This window comes from Ornithorhynchus anatinus, chromosome 4 (genome assembly GCF_004115215.2).
Source record: "Ornithorhynchus anatinus isolate Pmale09 chromosome 4, mOrnAna1.pri.v4, whole genome shotgun sequence".
NCBI classification, from domain to species: domain Eukaryota; kingdom Metazoa; phylum Chordata; class Mammalia; order Monotremata; family Ornithorhynchidae; genus Ornithorhynchus; species Ornithorhynchus anatinus.
Window position 1 is genome coordinate 11,704,633 of NC_041731.1, and position 27,853 is coordinate 11,732,485.

Genomic DNA, 27,853 nt, shown 5'->3' on the forward strand with positions numbered 1-27,853 from the left:
GCAGTGCCTGGCACATAGTAAGTGCTGAACGTATATCATAAAAAAAAATGGGGCTATGTCTAGTTCTTTAATACAGGGATATGCTTACCATTTGTAAGTCCCATCTCTCTTTGGAGACTTCTCTCCCCATTTTCCTGGTGTCTTGTTCTTCACATAGTATGTAACTTTGGCATCCCACCACAGTAGTGTAGGTGTCTTTGTCTGTCTCAGAGATACCCCCATTCGCTGTTCATTTCGGTCAGTTCTTGGAGCTAGAGTTCGATGTTCATTGTAGCTACTGGGATCTTAGGGAACTCCTTACGGGTTTTTGTATTCATCAGGAACTTGCTATTTCTCCTTCTTGATGGTTTGGATCCACCTTTTGAGACAGTGATCATGCTGAAAACTCTGGTTTGAAATTTAGAAGTTAACTGTCCATTCAGCCTTTCACATGGTGGCAATGCTACGTTTATCTTCCAGATCCTGCTGATCCATGTTGCTATATGAGATGCCATTACATAGATTAGAGTCATTCTCTTGATACATTCCTCTTAAATGACAGGTGGGGGGAAAATACATACTATTACATAGAGAATTGCTTATAATACTATGTTTGGGACTGTTTATCATATTTGTAGATGACTCTACTTACAGTGTGATCTTACAGAGTGGTATAATGTGGAAACCAGAAGGACCTGAGTTCTAATCCCAGCTCTGTCTCTTGTCTGCTGTGCGACCGTGGGCGAGTCACTTCACTTCTCTGGGCCTCAGTTACCTCATCTGTAAAATGGGGTTTAAGACTGTGAGTCCTATGTGGGACATGGACTACATCCAACCTGAGTCACTCGTACCTACCCCAATGCCTAGTAATAATAATAATAATAATGTTGGTATTTGTTAAGCGCTTACTATATGCAGAGCACTGTTCTAAGCGCTGGGGTAGACGCAGGGGAATCAGGTTGTCCCACGTGGGGCTCACAGTCTTAATCCCCATTTTACAGATGAGGTAACTGAGGCACAGAGAAGTTAAATGACTTGCCCACAGTCACATAGCTGACAAGTGGCAGAGCTGGGATTCGAACTCATGACCTCTGACTCCAAAGCCCGTGCTCTTTCCACTGAGCCACGCTGCTTCTCTCACACATAGGAAGTGCTTAACAAATATTAGTTAAAAAAAACAACAAACCTTGGTGAGCAAATGTGCTTGCGAAGTCCTCTGAATAGCCGACAATATGTTCCACACTGAAAACATCCTATTTTTTGACTGCATGAGGGTGACTCTTCAATATATGACTGAGAAGATGGAAATACCCTGTAGGAGTAATAGCATTCATTAAACTACATCAGCTATCTAAGTTTATGCACAGAATAAGATGTAGAGTTCTGATGCAGCAAACAGCTGGGGACAGTTGGTTTGTAATTTCTACACAAGTCCAGTGTTCCTGAAGGTATTTGTTAACTGCAATGACATCTGTGTGTCTGTGCTTCTGCTTACAAAAGAAATGCTGCTGAAAAGAAATGCAGTGTGGACAGGTAAGGACAAAAGGAAACCTCTGAGCAAGTAAATGTTCACAATAATAATTATGGCATTTGTTAAGCTCTCACTGTATGCCAAGTATTGTAATTAGCCTCTGGAGTAGATAAAATAAAATTGGTTTGGATGCAGTCCCTTTCTGACATGGGGCTCACAGTCTAAGTAGGAAAGAGGAGGATTTACTCCCCATTTTATAATGAGAAACTGAGGTGCACAAAAGCTAAGTGACTTGTCCAAGATCACACAGCAGGCAAATGGCATAGCCAGAATTAGAACCCAAGTCCTCTGACTTCCAGGCCCATTCTTTCTGCTAGGCCATGCTGCTTCCTTGAAGTCTGCCAGCCCTTCTTAGCAAAAGATAATTCAGGAGAAATGGGAAAATTACACTCACCTATTCTTAGGCATGATTACCAGCCCTGGAAGCCTTAGTGACAAAGCAGTCTTAGACTTGTATGTGTTGGATTATAATACTCACAGCCATCTGTATTTTTTTACCCAGTATCTAACAATAGCACACCAGACCCAAATATTGTATACTGTAGTTGGCAGTGGCAATGGCTGCACTTATTTTTTATGAATTTATAAAACTGGGGTCCCAGCAGACATCAATTCTTTGCTGACTTCCTTACACCCTGTACATAGAAAAACACAGGGGCCTTAACTCACATCTAATGAGCTTTTGCACTGAGGTTGAAGTAGACTATTTTCTATGTTAGAGAATGGATACGCTTTAAAATGGATTTGCTTTGCTTTGGCCTCAGTGACTCTCAGAAAGCTTTTCTGACTGCTGCAAATTTTGTAGCAGTGAAACATAGCAGATATTATAGAAGCTGGTTTATTGAAAGGACAGTCACTCAAATTTTTTACCATACAATAAAGTGACGCTTATGTGCACGGGTAGATAAGACAAAATGAATTTTTGGCTAATAAAATAAAATGTTTAAGACCGATTTAGAAACAGAGCATAGTCTACTCAGCTTAACATGTGAAAAAAATGGATGGATGGAATATTACAGTGTGTGTGTGTGTTTGTGTGAGAGAGACAGAGAGAGAGAGAGGGAGAGAGAGGAAGGAAAGGTTGACCTATGATTTGAGTGTGGAGAGGAGATTACTGTTGGTGAGCTCTTTGTTGGGTGTGTGGGTGAATGTGGCTAAAATCAATGCATTGTAATAATAACAATAATGGTATTCCTCAAGTGTTTACTTTGCGCCAAGCACTGTACTAAGTGTGGGGTAGAAGCAATATAAACAGAGAAGACACAGCCCTTACCCCTATAGAGGTCTCACAGTTAAAGGGTGGGAGAACAGATATTCACTCCCTAGTTTACAGATGAGGTACAGAGAAGGTACTTCCGAGTTCACAAAGCAAGGAAGAGGCAGAGCCAAGATTAGAACCCGGGTTTCCTGACTTCCAGGCCCATGCTCCTTCCATTAGGTCACCCCGCTTTTCCACGCTGAAAGGTTTACAATGTCTTCCACATTACGAGCATTGTACGGATTCCCTCTTGCTGCACTGTTGCATTATTGCCCGCAGAGTGTTATGTCACTCATTTATAGGTCACCATCTTCAGGAAGGCTCTGCCGTAAGAGTCGCTCGTGTTTCTGATAGTTGCACGCCAGTCTGACCTGTCTCCTGCTGCTCTCTCCTGATTCTTCACCGCTGTGTCACATCACTTGAGGTTTTAGCCTCACTGTGCTTTTAAAGTGTTTCTTCTTGTCCACCTCGTTTATGATTTTCCCATTTCAGCTCCCCATAGAGCAGGTGTTTGGGCACCTTGCTGTCATTCATTCTCCTCACATCTCTCAGCCAGTGAAGGTATGTGACAAGTATTGTTCCAGTGCCAGTAGACTGAATACACCCCAGGATCTCTTTGTTTTTGAACAGGTGGTATTGTACTAAGGCGAAATTCCTCTGTGCAGTTTTCTTTCTCTAAATACTTCTCCAGAAAACTACGTAACGGCTTTTTTTTGGAATAGTATTTCTTAAGGGATAACTATGTGCAGGGCACCGTACTAAGCACTGGGTAGGTACAAGTTAATCAGGTTGAATACAGTCCATGTCCCATTTAGGCCTTCCAGTTTCAATCCCCATTTACAGATGAGGTAACTGACAAAGAGAAGTTAAGGGACTTGTCCAAGGCCACACAGCAGACATATGGCAGAGCTGCGATTAGAACTCAAGTCTTCCATGCCTAATTTCCCCTTTCCATATATATTTTTTTTAATTGGAAGGAAGAAATAATGAACTCTGAGGTCAATTTCTGGGTCACCTGTAATAGTGTCACCAACCAGTAGAGAAATCCCCTAAGACAATAGGAATTTGGGTGACAGGGGCAGGAATCAGTTTCTCTTTTTTCCCAGGTGTCTTCAGCTGTTTTCAGCTGGGAGCTCATTCACTCCCATGGCTTCAAATACCACCTCTGTGCAGATGACACCCAAATCTACATCTCCAACCCTGCTCTCTCTCCCTCTCTCCAGTCTCACATCTCCTCCTGTCTTCAAGACATTTCTACTTGGATGTCCTCCTGTCACTTCAAACTTAACATGTTCAAAACAGAGCTCCTTATCCCAAATCCACTGCTTGTCAGCTGTGTGACTTTGGGCAAGTCACTGAACTTCTCTGTGCCTCAGTTACCTCATCTGTCAAATGGGGATGAAAATTGTGACCCCCATGTGGGACAACCTGATCGCCTTGTATTCCCCCAGCGCTTAGAACAGTGCTTTGCACGTAGTAAGTGCTTAACAAATACCACCATTATTATTATTATGGGAGGCAGCATGGCTCAGTGGAAAGAGCCTGGGCTTCGGAGTCAGAGATCATGGGTTCAAATCCCAGATCTGCCACTTGTCCGCTGTGTGACTGTGGGCAAGTCACAACTTCTCTGTGCCTGTTACCTCATCCGTAAAATGGGGATTAACTGTGAGCCTCACGTGGGACAACCTGATTACCTCGTATCTGCCCCAGCGCTTAGAACAGTGCTCGGCACATAGTAAGCACTTAACAAATACCAACATTATTATTATTATTATCTCCCACCCAAGCCCTGTCCACTTCCTGACTTTCCCATCACTGGACGGCACCGGTATCCTTCCTGTCTCACAAGCCCATAACTGGTGCATTCACTCTGACCTCAAGATTCAGGTCCCGTGTCACACCCTCAAACTTGGCAGCCGAGACTAAACTGGACGGGTTGTGACCTTCCGCACTGTCTTGTCTTAAGGTGTCGAGTTGTCTCCGACCCCTATTGACTCAAAGGACACATCTCTCCCAGAATGTCCCACCTCCATCTGCAATTGTTCCAGTAGTGTATCCCTAGAGTTTTCTAGGTAAAAATACAGATGTGGTTTATCTTTGCCTTCTTCCGCACAGGAAACTTGAGTCTTGGCTGACCTTCCACCTAGCGTGCATTAAAAAGAGGACAAAACAGGGGCCTTCACCTCTGTGACTGATGAAACCTAAAAATCTTGGTGAACACTTTAGCCAAGCTTGCTTGGGAGTTTCCAGAGCCCCTTGACTGCAAGTGATGTTCAGGCTATTGCAAAGTCTGCAAAAGGACTATAGTGGTATTGGAGTCACTACCTCATTTTATCTGCATCTATTGTGGCTGAAGTCACGTTTCAGTTTACTTAGGGCACAGGTGACTTTGCTTTGGAAATCTGTTCCGAGAGATTCTGGTCTTAATCTCGATGAGAGTGAAAAACTCAGTTCCCACAGTCAAATCATTCCATCTTTTACTGAAAATGAAATTATGTTGGTATCTTTGAAGTGTTATGGCATTTTTTCATGGTTTCAGTTAGTAAGGAAGCATCTGGACGAATGTCTAAAGATTAGCTCCCCTTACTGATTGTAGGTTTGTACAAGGATGCCATTGCATGAAAAGGAGCATGGGCCTGGGAGTCAGAGTACCTAGGTTCTAATTCTGGCTCTGCCAGTTGCCTACTGTGTGACCTTAGGCAAGTCAGTTTACTTCTCTGTGCCTCAGTGTCCTCATCCATAAAATGGGGATTCAATAGCTGTTCTCCCCACCTTAGACTGTGAGCCTCATGTGGGACAAAGACTGTATCCAACCTGATTAACCTGTATCTCCCCAGTGCTTGACCCATAGTAAGAACTTAAACTTTATAATGATAGTGTTATTATATCTGAAATAATAGTTATATTTATGAGTTTACCATTTTTCATAGTTCTTATCGGGGTTGTCACATCTTCCATAATGTGGCCAGTTTTCTGTGCTTTGAAAGGTTTCCTCTTGGATAGAAGACAAATTAGAGAGTTAATTGCCGTGTTCTTGCCATCTTTCTAAGTCTGTGATGCAGGGGGTTTCATCTGTAATTTTTAGTAGTGCCGAAGATATGTCTTTGGGACCAGAGAGTTTCTCTGGTACTTGTGGCAGTCAGTGAAAAGTGGTGAAGGCTGATCTCCTGCATACTGTCAGCCTGAAATATGGGGAAGAAAAATACAACTTGCACTTGACCCTATGTCAAAAGGGAGTTCCATTCTTTATCCTTTCTTCCGTTACTGCGATAGTAATCTATTTATTGAGTGCTTACTGTGATCAGAGCACTATATTAATGGTGGGAAAGAGTAAATGGACCCTGACTTTCAAAGGGATCACATTTTAAGAATATAAAGGAGAAGAGGGAACTGTCAGGCACATAAGGAAAGTGGATAGGGCATAGGCCAGGGAGTCAGAAGGACCCTACGATCTAATTCCGGCTCTGCCGCTTGCCAGCTGTGTGACTTTGGGCAAGCCACTTAACTTCTCTGTGCCTCAGTTCCTTCATCTGTGAAATGGGGATTAAGACTTTGAGCCCCACATAGGAGAGGGACTGTGGCCAACCTTATTAGTTTGTCTCTACCCCCATGCTTAGCACTGTGCCTGGTACGTAGTAAGTGCCTAACAAATACCATGAAAAAATACCATGAAAGACAATGTCAATCTATCAATGGTATGTATTTTGAGTGCTTTCTGTGTGCAGAGTGCTGTACTGAGTGCTTGGGAGAATATACCTCAATATTCATTCAATAGTATTTATTGAGCGCTTACTATGTGCAGAGCACTGTACTAAGCGCTTGGAATGAACAAGTCGGCAACAGATAGAGACGGTCCCCTGCCGTTTGACGGGTTTATGGTCTAATCGGGGGAGACGGACAGACGAGAACAATGGCAATAAATAGAGTCAAGGGGAAGAATATCTCGTAAAAACAATGGCAACTAAATAGAAACACAGCGATGTACATTTCATTAACAAAATTAACAAAATAGGGTGATGAAAATATATACAGTTGGGCAGACGAGTACAGTGCTGAGGGGATGGCAAGGGAGAGGGGGAGGAGCAGAGGGAAACGGGGGAAAAGAGGGTTAAGCTGCGGAGAGGTGAAGGGGGGGTGGTAGAGGGAGTAGAGGGAGAAGGGGAACTCAGTCTGGGAAGGCCTCTTGGAGGAGGTGAGTTTTAAGTAGGGTTGTGAAGAGGGGAAGAGAATTAGTTGGTTTACCAATAGAGTTGGTAGACATGTTCCCTGCCCAACACAAGCTCACAATCACAACAGGGATAAGTCCCTGTTCTCCCTCCTCCTACTTGCTGCATGTGGGACAAGGACTGTGTCCAGCCTAATTTGTACCTATCCCAGCACTTAGCATAGAACTTGGCATATAATAAATGGTTAATACCACCACCACCATCATCATCATTATCATTAATAAAATGAAGAATTGAGGGAGACATAACAGGAGAGAAAGAGGCACCAGCCTCCCAGAGAATATAAATTGAAGATAAAGTTTTTTGGTCCTGCTGGTGTTGCTCCCAGGAATCACGAGGAGGTAGATAAGAACAGATAGTGTTTCTCCATCTTTCATTTTGCCTCAGTCCTTGCAGTTTCTAGGATCGGCCTCGTTTCTGATTTATTCCGTTCACATTTTATTCTACTAGCAACTTTGGCATTTTTTTTTTCTGTTTACCCTAGGTAACAGGACTTTCAGGAAATCCAGCCTAATGGTGCAGGGGAGGATACACGTTTTGTACAGTATAAATGGACCCTGAAAAACACGGCCCATTGCCTCTCAATGCTCCATATCTTGTTCTAATAGAAGGAGAAGCAGCTTAATTTGATTTGCATTGCAGAGGCTATAAGCAGCTGTCCAACCAAGAGGTTTTCCAGGGGAAATGATTTCAGACAAAATTTTCCCTGTTTGTATACTCCCAAGGAAATCAGGATCTGTTCGGACTAAGCCCAGATAGTGTCACTTGCCATTTTCTGGATGCATAGTAAGGTGTCTTGCTGCTTAACAGGGAGTTGCTGATGAAACAACCTTGTTGAAAACAGTTTTGAATAACTGGACTTAACATCTCATTCTCCTTAATAAATGCAATGTTGTAGTCTCTATAGGAAGCCTATGAAGTGCGTTCTGTCAGGAAGCTAACAAAAGCAACCTATGCCTTCATTATCAGTTGCCATTTGGTGAGAGGAAGAAAATTGGGTCAGATGGTTTTCTTCCCATCCTGCCTGGTATTGTGCTCGGCTGATGTTCCTATGACTCCAGAACCCATCAAGTTACTCATCGCCACCACCAAAGCATAGGCCTTTTTATTTATTTTTGCCAAAATCAAAATAAAATAATGTATTTGTCTACCTTCTCTAATTCTGTGACTTTTTTCAGCTCAGAGACCCTGTTTCTGCCTGGTGAATTTTCAGATGTCCTTGATTTCTCTATTTTCCTATTGTTTATATTTTAGGATGATGGCATTGTGACTCCAGAAATGTTCATGATTCATTTTCAAATCCACTAAGAGAAGTCATGTCGACTAGCTGATTGAATGCATTAGAGAGAAAGATTTCAAGAAATGGGACATTCATAAAGCTCTCTGCTATAAATTCCCTACATCCTGCAAAATCAATCCAACAGACTTAGAGATTTGTTTTTTAAGCACATAAATAAAGCTGGCCAACAAATGAGCAGCCATGAATGTCACATGGGATAAATGAGTGTATGGACCATAAACAAGCTTGGATGGAAATGCTGTATGGCAATTCATGGACGGGCTGATAAATAGGTGAAAATATTATAAAGCCAATATAAATGAAGGAAAAAAGAACCTGACATATTTAAAGAGCTCTGAGTAAATATGCAAAAACAAAAGGATTGGGAGATGGATATGGGTAATGACAAAGTGCGCATCGAGAAAGAGAGAGAGAGGGAAAAAAAGAGAGAATCTTCTTTCACATGCAAGGGTGACAGTCCATGCAGGTGTGAAGATGTTACTGAAAAAAAAAATCTATGCATAACCAACAAGCCATTCCACATTATGTGTATGTAAAGATGGATTTGTGCTGCACTGATACATTTGATAATTTTAGCTCATGTTTTTGCATTTGCCTCATTCTACAAATCTTCCTGAAGCCTCTATTTGAGAGAGCAACTACACACTCCTGTTTGCCGCATCTGTCTCCCATTGACCCTCTGCTCTATCGCACGGTTTAAACACTGCTTTATGATGTCTTGGAAATATATATTCTGTTCTCCCTCACTGTGTATGTTCACCATTCAGCAGCTGCTTGGGGATATGTCACCTATTCTCTTCACATGTCCCGACGAGTAAAACAAGTTGGTTGGGAACATCACCTCACTCTTGATGAGCTAACTCTTTTCTGGCACCTCAAGTGAATGAAACCGGGGCTTATCACCTCTAGGAATACAGTGACTATATGCTCCTTGTGAGCAGGTAAATTGTCTATCAACATCACTGTATTGTTCTCTCTCAAGCACCTAGTAGAGTGCCCAGTAAGCACTCAGTAAATACCATTTATTGATTGAGTTCCTTCATCTCTAGGAGGGAGGGAAAAATCACCTAGTAGGTCTTCGATAAATGTCAACAGTCACAGCAGTAAAGTAAGCAATGAGGTCAGAAAAGATACAAGATACTTGCCTCTGCCACTCATTAACTACTTAATCAACTAATCCATCAAAAGCACTGATTTAGAGGCTCTGGTCTCTTTCTCAGCTTCTGGGATAAGTATTACTGAAGAATCCTACCTCTTGTTCTTTACTTATTGTCCTAGTCACCTCACCTGGCATAGACTAGAATGCTGTGCCTTTGAGGAGAATTTTTTTTTCTGGCAGAAAGCACTGGTTCCAAGTAAAATAATCACAATTTAACAGGAAGAAGGACAAAGTATTAGAAAACAAAACCAAATTTTCCCAATGCCTAAAACACTCGAGAAGTTTCATTCACTCTCTTAGTCCATTATGTACAGGAAGCAGTCAGGGCACTGAGAGACAAGGGGTCAGCAGAAAGACTGAATTTTTCAGAGGTCATTTATTATAGGTACAGTTTCATCTGGCAAAACAATTCTAACACACAGCTATCCTAGAAACCGTGTTTGTAGAAGAGCCCTCACAATTATTCTGTCAGTTACTTTTTCTTGGAAATCTTTGTGGTGCAACCAAGGGAATTGATTTGAACAATGGTACCATCAAATGCTTTCTCACTCAATCATATTTGGACACCATTTTATTGTTCCAATTTCTTTTATACTTTGAACTCTGGGTATACAGATTTGACTAACATCAAACAAAAGGTTTTGCATAGCCATTTGTGTCACAGTCAACCTTTGAAAATGACTGTAAACTCGTTGAGAGCAGGGAATGCATTTGTTATAGCATTATATTGTACTCTCCAAAGTGCTTAGTAGAGTGTTCCACACACAGTAAGAACTCTGTAAATACAACTGACTGACATCTTCACCCAGTACAATACCTGCTTTGATAAATCCCTCCAAAGGGGATAAATGCTATTTGTGCCTCTTTCCCTACCATTAACACCTTGCAGAACATCACATCCCTTTCCTAGAGAGTTTCCAGTTCTCTACCAGTCTTGGTTATGGAAGGGAGAGTCAAGCAGAGGACGATCCATTCCATTTCTAGCTTGGGCAGTGGCTAATGAGGGGCAGGCAATCTGCTACAAGTCAAAACTCAGCTGTGCTGGGCTGTAGTGACATGGGAGAGAGTAGAGGGTGGAGAATCAAGTCAACGGTGCGGAAGAAGGCAATGGTAAACCACTTCCATATTTTACCAAGAAAACACTATGGATACACAACCAGAACGATTCAGATGGAGGTGGGGCATTCTGGGAGAGATGTGTCCAATGAGTCCCTATAGGTCGGAGTTGACTTGACTGCATAAGACAAGAACTTCACATCTCTGGCAAAAGAGATACTTATCCGAGGCTATGTTGTAGATGGAGAATAAGCAGAGGGACATACACAGCAAGAGGTAAGACTAGACTTGCGTGGTGGGATCATATCTTCCAACTTTATTTGGAAGCAGCGTGGCTCACTGGAAAGAGCACGGGCTTTGGAGTCAGAGGTCATGGGTTCGAACCCCGGCTCTACCACTTGTCAGCTGTGTGACTTTGGGCAAGTCACTTAACTTCTCGGTGCCTCAGTTACCTCATCTGTAAAATGGGGATTAAGACTGTGAGCCCCACGTGGGACAACCTGATTCCCCTGTGTCTACCCCAGCGCTTAGAACAGTGCTCGGCACATAGTAAGCGCTTAACAAATACCAACATATATATATATTTATTTTTTTGAACTATTGGTGATAGTATGGATTTCTCTGTGCTTACTGTGTACAGAGCACTGTACCAAGTGCTGGGAAAGAGTACATATGTGGGAATTAGACACAGAGCCGGTCCCTTGTACCCTTCCAACCTTCACTATAGCTGAAGAGACAGAAGCCAAACCCAAGGCTTCTGTATATCCCTGAAAGTATATTAGGATATTTATATACTGTGATATTTTTAATGAGTTCAAATGGCTTGGCCCTCATCACAAAGAGGGAATCTTAAAATATATATATATATATATACATATAAATGCTTCCTTAGCACACCTTCCAGCAATGAGGGTGCCAATTACCAAGGTAAGTGAACTGGTGAATGATATATTTAATGAGATGCATGGGAGGCAGGATGGGGTTCAAAAAGCAAAACCCTGAGTAACTTGAAATAACCCTGCGCATATGGGAGACAGCAGCAGAAGACATATAATGGCCTAATGGATAAAGCACAGGCCTGGAAGTCAGGAGAACTGAGTTATCATCTCAGCTCCGCCACCTGCCTTGGATAAGCAGTTCTCTGTGCCTCAACTTCCTTACCTGTACAATGTGGACTAAATACATCTTCTTCCCCTTTAGACTTGGAGCCCCTGTTGGGACAGATAGGGAATAATCTGATTGTAATTTTTCTATCCTAGCACTTAGAGCATAATAAGCATTTCATAAAATTTCACAGCTATTATTATAACGATTAAAATGGGGGTAATGTCTTAGAACAAACACCTCAAAAAGATACAAAGAAGAAGAAACAAAAATAGCACCAAGTACTACTGATTACTAATGTGGCAATTCAGCAAAAGATACCCATTTTGGACACACCTTATCTAACTCACACAAAGCTGATCAAAGCTCACTGACAACTGCATCATTTTATAACCCTGAAGACATGGCTATCCACTTTAATTCACATCCTATTTAGAGTTCCACAAAGGATTAGCATCATTTTAAACTACAACCCTTTTATCAGGTACCCTACATGAATCAGATCCCAACTGCGGGAGCCAAATACAGGAAATGGCTCATTAGCAGGTCATAAACCAACCTCTTCAACTGGGTGGAGGAAGATTAGATCCGAAAGCCAGGTAAATCACTTAGTACAGTATTAAGCACTTAGTACAGTTCTTAAAAAATACAAATTTATTTATAAATGTGAGTGATCAAACAGACCTTAGGCAAATTTGCCCCCCAGTCATTTACCTATAGAAAACAACTGGACTAAGCCTTTATACTTCCCTGCAGTGTTAATGGATCTTTAGGCATATAAAATGACATGCAAGAAATCCATAAATCAAAGTATTTAAAAGGAAGGGAAGAAAATAAATTGGGAAAGTGCCTGAGGCACTTAAACACTGACAGGAGGCATCATCCTCTTAAAACAAAATAACTCTTAAGGTAGGTTATTACACAGGCCTTAACCAAAGCTATTTCTCCAGTATTACATGGCTTTCTTCTGCTGGGTAACAAGATCAAAAGAACCACTCATTATTTGAGAAATAAGTCATAAACTTTCCAGAGAAATAAGTTCAAATGTAAAACTGATGGAAGCTAGCTGGACCATATCTGGTCAGTTTTTTTATAGTTTTTTTTGTTGTTTTTTAATGGTATTTGTTAAGCGCTTACTTTGTGCCACGCACTGTACTAAGAGCTGGAATAGATACAAAGAGAGTCAGGTGGGACACAATCCATAACCTACATGGGCTTCTCAGTGTTAATCCCTATTTCATAGATGAGGAACCGAAGCACAGGTAAGTGAAGTGATTTGCCCAAGGTCACACAGCAGGCAAGTGGCAGAGCGGAGATTAGAATCCAGACCCTTCTGACTTCCAAACTCTATCCACTAGACCATGTTGCTTCTCAATGTTGTGTGTAATAATAGAAAAAGAGAATTCTAAAATTAGAAGATATTTTAAAAAATAAACTGATCCATCACTTTGCCTCCTGAAGGTGAGAACTAAACTATCTTGGACTGGGGGTGTCTGCTCTTTTCTTAAATGTCTCTAGGGTTGGGCACTCCAGAAACTCTATAGGTGGACAACTGGGAATGTGTCTACCTGCTCTGTTATACTGTACTCTCCCAAGCACTTACTACAGTGTTCTCCACACAGTAGGCACTCAATACAATTGATTAATCGATACCTTCTGATAGACAAGAAGTTCCTAATTGTATTCAACTACAATATCCATAGGCATATATTTTCATCCACCAGTTTCTCCATTCAAGGGCAGGATTGTGCCTATTCTGTAATCATGCTAGCATTTAGTATATAGTTCTTTCTTGGTTCACATTCTTAATTAGTTCCATGAGAATAGTGTTCAAGTGAAAGGTGTTCAATAGACTGTAAGCCCGTCAAAGGGCAGGGACTGTCTCTATCTGGTGCCGATCTGTACATTCCAAGTGCTTAGTACAGTGCTCTGCACATAGTAAGCGCTCAATAAATACTATTGAATGAATGAATGAAGTATAGTTTCCAGTGAGAAACAAAGTGCATTAATGTATTTCCAAAGTAAAACAAAAAAAAAGACCAAAACAAATATTAAAAATGTAATATCACAATAAACACAGTTACATGCTTGAATAGAAATGTAAATAAGTATGAATAATGAACAACTTTAGATTTTCTTAAATGTACTTAAGTAAATTCAACACCTGTCCTCCCCCTTCAAGGACTCACAAGGAACAGGGACTGCTTATCTTCTCTCTATTCCAGTGGTTAGTATAGTTCTTGGCAAGAGTAAGTGCTTAACAAATATTACTAAATATCATACTTGATTTTAAAAGAGCACCCATTTTCTGTAGCAAACTGACATTTTGAGCTAGGAGACCAGAGATGTCATTAATCGATTGGTAAAGTTCTGCCATAATTTATACTAATTTGAAATAAGCTGTAATCACTCTATTCGAGTCAGTCAAATACCTCAAAGCAAGGGGAAAGGAAAGCGCGTAAGCCAGGGTAAACCTTTGGCAGTGTTATGTAGTGACGAGAGCATCGTCACGATTCTGTCATCAAAATGGCATCAGAATGCTGTCATCAAATTCAATAGTGCTATCGGGGAAAGAGAGCTAACAGCTGGGGCTGAAATGGGGAATTGTGGTACAACCACATCTTCAGATGATATACTGTAATATTAATTAGTGTTGATTTTCAGTTGTCCTATAAATTCCTATAAATTCAGCTGTTCTACCCATAAATTCCTGTGTAGAGTCTTAAAGAAGATGTGATAAAAAGGGGTAGATTGAACTGGTCTCCCTATTATTAAGAGAAACCTTCCAAAGCTCGTTGGAGTGATCATTCCAGCGTTGGATTGTGTGGTTTTATGTATGATTTTTCTTCAAAGGGAGACACTATGTCCACTGGATCCAACCCTGGGAACGGCAGGGTAGAGAACTGGTATTTGACAGAAAACCTCTGAACACTTTGCACCTTGAAATATGGAGCATGATAAAAAACAACAACACAGCAGTTAACTCTGTTCTGTTATTTTACAACATCCCTCTCTCGGAGACCAGGATAGTATCAAGGTACACTACCCTTTGTATAAATCTCTTTTTTAAAAAATCCCCCTTATGCTTCTTTTTTTGCTGCCTTCTGCTCATAATCCTTTGCTTCTTTATGGGTCGAGCTGGTAAAAATGTGAGTTACAGTGACAGAACAAACATGATAAATTTCGGCTGCCCTACGAAATTTGTTCACTTGGATTTCTTTGATGGTGAGAATCCTAATGTTATGCGCAGTCTTCTCCATCCATCAGATATAACCGTCGCAGATGGGCCACAGTACTGAGATTTATGTGTGACTATTTTTAGGATTTTAGATTTGGCACCTCATGCCATTCCTTTGGCCAAACAATAATATGCTAATTAACCCACTTGACCTAAATTATAAAGCACTTAGGGATGCTTAGCCAACCCAATTGCCTAATTGGATGAGCATTTTTGACCCTGTAATTTTGTATATAGGGAGTCTTCACTGTGCAGTGAATAGTGTTGGAATGCACCCACTTTTAGTGCTCTGGAAAGGAATTCACTGTTTTCCATGTACTAAGAAAGTCTTCTAACCCTTTTGGGGATTGCTATTCTTCTATCAAGGCTCTACAGTAAAAGGTGTAGCACAACCCTGTACTGCAAAACCTTCTTTTTCAATGATAATTTCTAGTTTTCAGTTGGTTGGGGGGGGTTGGAAAAGAATGTGTTCCACAATCATTCATTTTGGAAGGGAACTCGTGACTAGGGATAAAGGTAGGGTCAAGATCTCCTCCTCCTGCAATTTCCTCCCTATGGAACCAAGCTACAGAAATCCATCTTTAGGTGGCTTCTTTTTCATGGCTGGTTTATGGCCATTTTCCCCAGATAGACTCCTTATTCATAAAGTTTTTGAAATCAGAGAATATGAGTTGTCTAGATGACAGTTAAGAAAATAAAGGGTGTTTACATTTATATCCTATCAATTGCCCGTGATAAAAAGCTTTTTCTTTTTGGATTAATTCATCCTGCTGAACTGCAAAGGGCTTTTGTGAATACAGCACATGGGTCTTATCAGCCACACTCACACACAACGATAAAATCTCGCTCTTAGTTACTTCATCTTCAAACCCCAAAGGGCAGCTCAAAATATAGAAGCTGAACATGAAACACTGCAAACTGCAAGGGAGAGGCGTTTCCTGTTGCTTAACAATCAGCAAGAGAACTTTATGGGTTGCCGGGTGCCTTATATCAAGATTTTAAAGGCTGATTATCCAGGCAATTTAAAACAGCTAAACCAGGAAGAGGTAATACAGGGTGGAAAATTTTCAGTGACACCTCAATTGAATGGTATTTGAGTGCCTAGTACAGTGCTGAACACTGTTCTAAGCACATTGGTGGTACAAAACATGAATATTACATATAAAATCAGTTGCCCCAGTATTCTTTTTCCCTTTTAAGAATTTTAGGTATGTTAAGGGTATAAAGGATTTCTATTATTTGGATGATGTCAGCACAGAGATGGACCTCCACTATTCCTTAATGTATTCTTGAAGAATGCATTTTTGGCCTGAATACCATCTGCCCAATTCTGAATAGAGTGGAAATTCACTCTGAAAAATGTGATGTTTTCAGAAGAATTTAGGTTAGAAAAATAATGGAAGTGGAATTCACCCCTTAAAGTTAAACACTAAATAAGCCACATCTAACAGAAGTGGTAGACTGAATAGCAGAACTTTCCAAGTAGATAATTAATAGTGAAAATTCACTTCAAGTTTGACTCTGTAATCTGATGGATTTTTGGAGAAGGGAAAAGTTTTGCACTGATAACAGGAAAACAAGAAAGAAGAGATTCAATAGCTTGTTATCTGCTAAAGGCACTGGACCTTTTGACTTGTAATCATTTTTTTGGTGCCTCTCAGTGATCTCACCTAGGTTTTCAGATGACCGCGAAAGTGATGGCAGACATTATTTCTTCTCTAAGTTAGGGAAAGTGTTGACTCTTTAGTATCACAGGGCTTGGAATACATATCCAGATAAACCAAATGACCTATTAAAAATGTTGCTCTTATCTTTTTGCATCACATAATTAGTTTTGTTTAGTAATAAAAGTAGTCATTACTAGTAAGAGAAGTACTAAGTTTAGGCAATTAATAATAACGTTGGTATTTGTTAAGCGCTTACTATGTGCAGAGCACTGTGCTAAGCGCTGGGGTAGATACAGGGTCATCAGGTTGTCCCACGTGAGGTTTACAGTTAATCCCCATTTTACAGATGAGGTAACTGAGGCACAGAGAAGTTAAGTGACTTGCCCACAGTCACACAGCTGACAAGTGACAGAGCAGGGAGTCGAACCCATGACCTCTGACTCCAAAGCCCAGGCTCTTTCCACTGAGCCACGCTGCTTCTCCAGCCATGCTGCTTTTGAGACTATATGCAGAACATTTTGCTATGTGCATAAGATGGACCCTTAGAGTATGTGATACCTGCCCTCAAGATCTTACAATCTAGAAGAGGAGACAGCCATTAAAATAGCTTTCAGAAAGAAGGAAGAAGGGAAATGGATACATACTTATAGTTGTTTGTCAATGAATTGTAAAGGTGCTTTTTTAAAAGAGAAACCAGCCAGGAGGGAGTTAGGTCGGCTGTAAACAACACTCTGATCTGAAATAGTTTTCAGCCCTGAAAACATGAAACCACTGGCCTCTACACACTCACTAATGTTTTACTAACATGAAAATCTGACAACTATTTTCTTAAAAAAGCAAAAACCAATCAGAGCTTTTGTTGCCATCTTATACTGTAGGCAGAATTAACCTCCCAGCTCTTCCCCTCAAAAAACAAAACAAAAACCTTTATTAGTGGACAACCTTGGGTCATGGGAAAGAGACTATACTGAACAGAAATTAGGAGAAGATGAAGTTGAGCATTCAGCAGCAATTGGCCCAAAGGAGTCATTTTTCCAAGATCAGTAATCGCCCTAGTAGTCATTAAGGTAGTTATATGATAACACAGCCATTGCTCATAGCTATTTTAGGAAACGATAAGTAGCTGGACAAATACATCTGACTGATTAGTCACGGCTGCCAAGAAATCCAAGATGATTTTGGTCACATTGGCCTAGATAGCCTCTAAGACTAAGCTTAATGGTCAGCTTAGGAGTTAAACAATACGATGCTATTAGACTTGGATTGGCAGGAAAAGGGGCCTGACTGATATTCCGCCAGGGAGAAGTTGGATTTTTGTTTCTTTTTTTAAAATGGTATTTGTGTGCCAAGCACTGGGGTAAATAAAATACAAGCAATTCAGAATGGATATAGTCCATGTCTCACATTGGGCTCACAGTCTTAATCACAATTTTACAGATGAATTAACGGGCACAGAGAAGTGAAGTGACTTGCCCAAGGTCATTCAGCAGACAAGTGGTGGAGCTGGGATTAGAACTCAGGTTTTACTGACTCCCAGGCCTGTGCTTAATCGTCTAGGCCACGGTTGTTCAGTGAGGATCTTTGGTCTTTCAGAAAAAGGCCATTCTAACACAAAGAGAGGAATCAGTGGAAAATGTGTCTCTGCCTCATCTGACAACAATCTGACAACAGTTATTGCTCCAGCCTGTTTCTTCACTGAAGTTAGTGAATTGCAAAACCCCAGAGATTTGAATAGCTTTTAACCCAGGCCAAGCAGAATTAATGGAAAACGAAGCATGCTCACAAAGTGGCCTCATATCAGCAACCCACAATCCCATCCATCATCTTCCGACTTTCCTCAGAGCTCTTCAGTGACCTTATGATTTTACTCAGTGTTCCAGTTACAGCCAGAACCTCAAGGAAAAGCAAGTGGAGTAGGAAGGTGGATTTCATTTCCTTACGCAGTGTCATAGGAGATATGCCTTAAATATCACAGTCGGTTCTTGATTATTATCGCTAACGAAGGGGAAAAGTAGTCCACATCATGCAGTAAAGGTAAAAGAACTTGGGCCCTATCTACTCAGTGGGGGAAGGTGATCCTGATCTTGACTGAGCCAAATGTTTGTTTTATGGATGATAATAATAATAATAATAATAATGGTATTTATTAAGCTCCTACTATGTGCCAGGCACTGTACTAAGTGCTCGGGTGGATACAAGCAAGTCGGGTTGGACAAAAGTCCTTTGTCCCAAGACTGGCTCACGGTCTCAATCCCCGTTTTACGGAAGAGGAAACAGAGGCACAGGGAAGTGAAGTAACTTCCCTAGGATAACACAGCAGACATGTGGCAGGGTCAGGATTAGAATCCACGACCTTCTGACTCCCAGGCCCATACTCTATCTACTCCATCATGCTGCTTATGGAACCTGAAGTAAATTACTGTGGTGAACCGCAGCTATCTGAGGGTTTGGAGCAAAAGCAGGGGAAGAAAAATTATTAGAATTCTGACCTGACTAAAAAAAAAAAAATTAGAGGTAGCAACAAGTCACCATGGAGACCAGAGTATGAACCACTGCCATGGAAACCCTCATACACTTTCTGCCTGTATTTGCATCAACCCTGTGAATGGTCCAGTTGCTGATATTAGCACATTCAGTAGTTTATGGGTGAGGTATGGGAAAGGATGGCAGGGAATTGGCCCACACAGTAAATAAAGCAATGTAGAGATTTGCCATACCAGATATTTACGGGATTCAAAAATATACCACAGGTCAATGAGCAAAAAGGTCTTGGGCTGCCCCTCTCCCCCCAAATTTCTTTCCCTCTCATCCCATCACCTCCTGGCTTAAAATAGCTGTTAGAGCCTACTCAAATATTTTCACATTAGTTTAAATGATCACTGAATTAGAAATCGAAAAACATTTTCTGACCTATGCTAAGACTAGAGTAACCACAAAACCTTGGTCAACCTGTTTCTATCATCTACTTTTTCACCCATAAGGCAGCAAAATTACTAGGAGTATTCAATATTGAGGTGTCTATTAGAGGCAAGCAATTTCAAACAATATTATACTCCTTTTACATTTGATTGTCCTACTGTTCCTCTACAATAGTCAGTGGCATATCTTTCTACATTATCTTAATCACACCTTTGTCCAAAATCTTTAGATCATCGGATTAGCATTTTTGGACAAAGGTTTTAACTTTCCAGGATGGCATTTTGTGCTTCTTAGGCAGTGCAATCAGCTTGTCAGCAGGACGAACTAAAGTCTCACCTGTTAGCTGCATGCCTCATTCCATTTTATTATGCTTTGATTACAGCTTACACCATGTTTTTAATAATAATAATAATAATGTTGGTATTTGTTAAGCGCTTACTATGTGCAGAACACTGTTCTAAGCGCTGGGGGAGATACAGAGTAATCAGGTCGTCCCACGTGAGGCTCACAGTTAATCCCCATTTTACAGATGAGGTAACTGAGGCACCGAGAAGTGAAGTGACTTGCCCACAGTCACACAGCTGACAAGTGGCCGAGCCGGGAGTCGAACCCATGACCTCTGACTCTGAAGCCCGGGCTCTTTCCACTGAGCCACGCTCCTTCCTCAAGAGCTTCCTTAAGAGAAACCGACTGGCCCAGTGGAAATAGCATGGGCCTGGGAATCAGAAGGACCTGGGTTCTACTTCCAGCTCTATCGGTTGCTTGTTTTGTGACCTTGGGCAAGTTCCTTAACGTCTCTATGCCTCAGGTTCCTTAACTGCAAAATGGAGATACTTGTTCTTCCTACTTGAACTGTGAGCCCCACACAGGGCAGACACTGTGTCCTTCCTAATTAATTTGTACCGATCCCAGTGCTTAGAACAGTGATTGACACATAGTAAGCACTTAGATAACATAAAAATAATACTTGTGGTCTTTCAGTATTTACTCTGTACCAAGGACTGTGTTATGTGCCAGGATAGTTACAAATGGATTAGAAACAGTCCCTTTTCCACATGGGGCTCACAGACTAAATGAGAGGAAGAACAGGTATTGAAACCCCACTTTATAGATGAGGAAATGGAGGCAAGAAGAACTTAATTGACCTTTCCACAGTCAACTGGACAACCTGGGATTAGAATCCAGTTTGTCATCTGCAAGCTTCATGATTTCTTCATTTGGTCTGTGCTCTCACTAAGAGTCCTTGTAATATTTTCCTCCGTTACTCTTGGGAGCCAATCCAGAGTGGTCCCAGAATAGTTTCCCCAGTCCACTCATGTCTCTTTCCTTTGGAAACTGGTGATAGTAGTGGAGCTTTGGGTATTGTAGCATTCCTTCAGCAATCAATTTGGGGAGTGAGCTATATACAGCCATATTTGGACATAAATTTACTACTCATCTTCTCAGTTTGGTTAGACCTACTGGCGAATACGCCCTTCTGTATATCACTATTCAGCACCTCTTCACATCCACAATAAACATTCTGTGACTGCTTTTTTGAATTGGCTGGTCAAGAATATGGAGTTAGAGGGCGGGGTCCGCATGGAAGCTGAGCAGGCATTTGACTCAGTGGAAATGTTCGCATGCGGGTTCAGCTCCCTAATTTGATCTATAATTGTTGTAATTGAGGCAGGAGTGAAAGGGAGTTTTTCCCCAGGAAAAGTTGCATTTAATAATACAGCACATCCCTTTGAAATATGTTAGTAGTCAAGATGAATTCGCACCCCATGTACACTGGTTAATTCTTTCCCCAGTGTTTATATCTTCAAAGTAGGCACAGCCTTTATACTTTGAAAAATGAATTCAAGAAGCCTACAACCTAAATTTCACATTCAAGTGCCTGTAGGTGATTTAGTGGATGAATCTGAGACCCCACAATTAAACACTAATGTTATTTGCCCCAAAACCACCACAAGAGAAAAATGGTCACTACTTCCTTAACACCAAGAATCTCTCTGCATCTTCACAATGAATTTCAAAATGGAGCTTCCCTTAAGACCAACTTTATTAAGACCAACTAAAGCTCTACTTTACTAAGCAGATCTAGATGTCCTGCAGCATAAATTAATGACTCATGGAAATTGATGATATAGGAAAGAGGGCATTATGGAAGGGATTTTTTTTTCCCACCAGATATACAGAGCCAATCACTTGGCGCAGTTCTAGCTGGGTCAGCAAGACTAAGCATCTGACAGAGCAAAATCATTTGCCCCCCACTGAGGAAGGCCAGTGAGGGATATGCAGGATGAATTACTACCATATCTTGCTTGTCTCCCACTACACCAGTCATTAGTCCCAGGGACACCGAAGAAACGCCATTCTACCCAGAACTCTTGCGATGTGAAGGACAGAGATCTAGTTTCATCAAAACCTAAAGATGAGATTTCTATAAATTTGCGGTAGAAAGGATCATGTCTTTGGAGGACAATGACAAAAATCGGTGATGCTTGTCAGAGAGGAGAGGGTGGAAAAGTGTAGTGTGTAGCATTCAAGCTTTGGCAAGAGAAAAAAATCAAGGCTTTGTTGGCACTTGATGGTTAATGTTTAGAGGTGTGAGGAAGATGCAGGATTAGACATAAATGTGACCTAAAGCAATACGAAAGGAATAGCTAACTTTTTCTTGTGAAAAATATAAACTGGTCTGGGGTAGGAGATTAGAGCCTGGATTTAGATTAGGGAAACCCAGTTGATTGAGAGGAATTCTGGATCGAAAGGGTGCCAGGTAGAAAATCATGTTAGAGAAGGCCACCCTAAATAGCTTTGATAATACCAACATGGCACCAGTATTTGCACAATCCCTGACTCTGAATAGCAGCCCTCACTGTCACCGTAGGATACCTCAAGGCCCACATGGACAACAAAGAGCCATGTCATCTCCCACAAGCCACAGTACCCAGCTAAATGAGGGCACGTAGTATAGATTCTAGCCCTTAGTGTCTTCAGCACCTCCTAGGTGAATATAGAAGAGATGGAAGAGATGCTGAAGGCCTTCTAGCCTCAGATGCCATTTGATCTGTGGTTTACCAAGACAAATAGGGGCAATGCCATTTAGCAGTAGACTCATACATACATTGGTGACCACTCTGTGGGGTCAGCATGGGTAATAGTCCCTATACTGAGCTGGACTCCCAGGTCTCTGATAAGACCCAACAGTTTCCAATCAGACCAAAAATGGTGGTCATCTGAACTATCAGCTCTTTGAAGCTTATCTCCTTTCAGTCATTTTCTTCTCTAGAATCCTGGCCTCCTTCTCACCCAGGTTATTTTTTTTAAATAAATAGTTAAGTACTTACTATGTGCCAGGTGCTGTACTAAACACTGGGGTAGATACAAGAACAGCAGGTTGGACATAATCCATGTCCTACATAGGGCTCACAGCTTTAACCCCCATTTTACAGATAAGGCCCAGAGAAGTTAAAGGACTTGCCCAATATCATACAGCAGACATGTGGAAGAGCTGGGATTAGAACCCTGGTCCTCTGATGCCCAGGCCTGTTTTCTTTCTACAAAGTCAGGGTGCTTTTCCATGTTCAAAATGAAAAGTTGGCAGCTCTGCCTTCCGGAATTATTCCCAAACCTCTTTAGCTCAAGTTTCGACATTCATCCTCTTCATTTACAAATGTCTTTCCCATCCGCAGCGTGGCTCAGAGGAAAGAGCCCAAGCTTGGGAGTCAGAGGTCACGGGTTCTAATCCCGGCTGCGCCGCTAGTCAGCTGTGTGACCGTGCGCAAGTCACAACTTCTCTGTGTCTCAGTTACTTCATCTGTAAAATGGGAAGGAAGACTGCAAGCCCTACGTGGGACAACCTGATGACCTTGTATCTACCCCAATGCTTAGAACAGTGCTTGGCACATAGTAAACGCTTAACAGATACCAACATTATTATTCACGATGCTAGACTATATTTTGCATGAACAGAAACCTTCAAGTCTAGAGGCGACAATAAAACAAGGTCAACATGGATGACTTTCTAGAAGTTTGGTTCCTTCTACCTTTTCCCCCTTCGTGAGTCAATTCCAGATCTCCTGGGGCAGTTCTTTGGTCATCGTCACTGTCTAGAAATATGTAGCATACACAAAAAGTGTACAGAGGATTTAAGTCTTCTAGATTGTGAACCCATTGTTGGGTATGAATTGTCTCTATCTGCTGCCGAATTGTACTTTCCAAGGGCTTAGTACAGTGCTCTGCACACGGTAAGCACTCATAAATACGACTGAATGAAGTACAACAAAATCAAGTAGATCCACTAGATCAATACCGTTGAATCTTTGAAATACTCTGGTTAACCTCCCCCCGCATAGATCCTAAATACTGCTGGAGTTATTTAGAGTCAAACACCTAGCTAATTGGTTGCTTCACTCATCAAATTTGCCAGTTATTTTGCAGAATTATAAAACCGAAGCCACATGGCCTAGTGGGAAGAGTGTGGGCCTAGGAGTCGGAGGACCTGGGATCTAATCCTCGTGTGACCTTGGGGAAATTATTTAACTCTTCTATTCATTCAATAGCATTTATTGAGCGCTTACTATGTGCAGAGCACTGTACTAAGCGTTTGGAATGTACAAATCATGTACAATGTACAATTCTATGCCTCAGTTTCCTCATGTGTAAAATGAGTGAACTCGTTGTGGGCAGGGAACATGTCTATTATTGCATTATATTCTCCTAAGCACTTGGTCATAATAATAATAATGTTGGTATTTGTTAAGCGCTTACTATGTGCAGAGAACTATTCAAAGCGCTGGGGGAGATACAGGGTATAGTGCTTTGCACACAGTAAGCGTTCAACAAGCACGATTGAATGAATGAATGAGGACAAAACACCTGTTCTTCTTCCTACTTAGGCTGTGTGGGACAGAGACTGTTTCTGACCTGATTAACTTGCATCTACTCTACAGATTAGCACAGTGCTTGGCACAAAGCTAGCTCTTCAATTCCACAATTATTATAAAACTCATTTTCTCCCAAGAACTCCTTAATGTTCAAGGAGTGCTCATATTAAAACCTAGTTTATGCCATCATTTCCCATCCACTGTAGGAGAGGTTTTCATGTTTACATTTTAAAAGTTCCCTTTACAACCCAACTGCGCACTTATCTGTGAAAGTTTATTACAGGTACTTCATCTCCTTGAAAGACTGCTAATGACTTGCTAAAAACTGCTAAAGACTGCAATGTTTTCTTGAAAGGAAATAATCCTTCATTAAAATTGTGCAGATTAATATTGAATGCCAAAGCTTCCCAAAATCTAGATTTTCAAGGATAATGCTTTTTTAGGAAACTCCTTCAACCTTTTTGGAGAAGGAAATGTTGTCAAGTGATGGCTGGTAAGATTGAACACTCCCTGTATATCATGCAGTTATTAGCTATCACAGACTATGAAAATATTGCTTCTATGCCAAGATAATCCATGGCTACCTATAGAAATCGTCTTTCGTCTCCTTCATACTACTTGTTCCGCTAATGCGCATCAGCATTTTGGTTGTGCAACACCTATTAATTTAGAACAATGCACTAATTATTTGGATCTGTAAGCTATTCTCTAGGTGTAAACTGGAAAATTTTAGACTGGCGCTCACTTTATGGTGCCACAAAGGGACGATTTACTGTATTGCTGCTCCAGTGCAGCAGCATGGCTGGGAAGCAGCGTGGCTCAGTGAAAGGAGCCTGAGCTTCGGAGTCAGAGGTCATGGGTTCGACTCCCCGCTCTGCCACTTGTCAGCTGTGTGGCTGTGGGCAGGTCACTTAACTTCTCTGTGCCTCAGTTACCTCATCTGTAAAATGGGGATTAACTGTGAACCTCTCGTGGGACAACCTGATTACCCTGTATCTGCCTCCGTGCTTAGAACAGTGCTCTGCACATAGTAAGTGCTTAACAAATACCAACATTATTATTAAATGGTGCCCTAGCGGTTTGAAAGGATGGACTCTGTAGAAGATGCTTAACTTAAAATTAGGAAGCAGATGTTTACTTAGTTCAGGGGAGACACTGTGGGTTGTGGGGGTACTCTATTCACCCTCTTTTTCACAGGAGGGTGCCATTCAATGTGTAGGGTACGGGAAAGCCAAGGGCACGGAGCAGTGTCACATAACTTTAATTCAATATTTTCGGAATGAAGAGGCCTTCCCTGACAAACCCTCATTTCCTATTTTTCCACTACTTTTGTATCGCCCTGATTCACTCCCTTTTATTCACCCTTCCCTCAGCTCCGCAGCACTTATTTACATAACCATAATTTATTTATATTAATGTCTGTCTCTCTAGACACGGAAGCAGCAGAGCCAGACTTGGGGGTCGGAGGTTGTGAGCTCTAATCCCAGCTCTGCCACTTGTCAGCTGTGTGACTTTGGGCAAGTCACTTAACTTCTCTGAGCCTCAGTTACCTCATCTGTAAAATGGGGATTAAGACTGTGAGCCCCACGTGGAACAACCTGATTACCTTGTATCAACCCCAATGCTTACAGCAGTGCTTTGCACATAGTAAGCACTTAACAAGTACCACAATTTACTTTTTATTTTGTTATGTTTTTTAGACTAAGCTTATTGTAGGCAGGGAATGTGTGTTATATTGCAGTCTCCCCAGCACTTAGTACGTGCCCTGCACACAGTAAGTGCTTAATAAATACAACTGATTGATTCTGGTGGCTTGGGAGAACTAGTGCACATTTACAAGTGGCTAACATGAACCAGCCTTGTTGAAAATTCATTCAATTCATTCAATAGTATTTATTGAGCACTTACTATGTGCAGAGCACTGTACTAAGCACTTGGAATGAACAAGTTGGCAACAGCTAGAGACAGTCCCTGCCCTTTGATGGGCTTACGGTCTAACTGGGGGAGACAGGCAGACAAGAACAATGGCAATAGAGTCAAGGGGAAGAACATCTCGTAAAAACAATGGCAACAAAAAGCTAGTTGTGGGAAGGGATTGTATCTATTAATTCTACTGTACTCTCTCCGGTGCTTTATATATAGCAAGCACTTAGTAAATATCACTGATTGAAAAGGTTTCTCAAGGTTAGACAGTTTAGAATGATGTGGTCGATAGAGCATGGACCTGGGAGTCCGAAAGTCATGGGTTCTATTTCCAGCTCCACCACTTTTCTGCTGTGTGACCTTAGGCAAGTCACTTTACTTCTCTCTGCCACAATTACCTCATCTGTAAAGTGGGGATTGATACTGTGATTGATATATGTGATATATACCCCATATATATATATAATATATAATATAATATATATATATTTATGGGGTAGAGCGTGTCCAATCCAATTTGTTTATATCTACCCCATTGCTTAATACAATGCCTAACACATAGTAAATGCTTAACAAACACCACAATTATTATTAGAAAAAAAATCAATCAATGGTATTTATCAAGCACTTACTACACAGTACTATATTGAGCACTTGGGACAATAGAATTCAGTTAGTAAACATGCTTCTTTATTCAAGGAATATACTATTTAGTTGAGGAGAAAGACATTAAGATAAATTACAGGTAAGGGATGCAACCAAGTATGAGGGTGAGTTGATACTAATGAAGACATGTAGCTGCTGGAACAAAGGGGATACCACAGACTCTTTATGTGACTGCTTTTAGGCCTTTGAGAAGACATCAATTAGCCCCTATCCTTAGTAAGTGGTCAAATGACTGTAATTAGGCTACTGATAATAGTATTCAGCTGCCTGCATAGCAATACCCGGATTCGGGGCCACGGCCTACCTCCCTTAATGGAATGTATATTCTAGAAGCACACATGGCTCAGAAATACTACTTCCCCTTAACACGACCACATATTAAGACACCTTTCACACTTGTACAAGAGCCCCTACTTCCCTGCCTAGAGGGTTCAACATCATCCAGCTCCTGAAGGTTTAAGAACCTCAGCAAAACTGAAGGTCTGATCATAGAACCATGTGATATGGCATGGGCTATCTGATCACTCTCTGGGGGAAAACAAAAAAATCTGAGTAACAGGGTCCAGACTTAAATCACCCACTGATGACATTCAAACCACATTAACCTATCCTAACTTCCTTTTTATCTCACCTATATCTTGGGTAGAGAGAAATACATCACCACATGCTGATCCTTCTTGCTGAATATCCAAAGCAGAGAAGTAACACAGTCCACTCTCTCAATCAACCACCCAACTACTTCACGTTTCCTTTTAGCCTCTGGGGCAGTTTAGCTCCGCCCCTGGGGGATGGGAATTTTCACCCTGTAGGCTGAAAGTCAGTACTACTCCAGATTATTCCAATTAGTAAAATGAGGTTATAGGAACAGTGCAATTGTTTTCCTGGATTAAGCCCTCTTTTCTCCGCCTCCCTCTCCCTTCTACGTCACCTGTCCACCTGGATCTGTGACCTTTAGG

At 41.3% G+C, this 27,853-nt stretch overlaps 1 long non-coding RNA gene across 1 annotated transcript; it reads right to left on the minus strand.

The window, feature by feature from the left end:
• LOC103167687 lies at positions 1 to 27,646 on the minus strand. The gene is made up of 3 exons (XR_485217.3): positions 27,529 to 27,646; positions 1,166 to 1,291; positions 1 to 478 (listed from the first exon to the last, which is right to left on the minus strand). It is a non-coding gene; the product is annotated as an uncharacterized LOC103167687 (long non-coding RNA).
• Between the last annotated feature and the right edge of the window lie 207 nt (positions 27,647 to 27,853).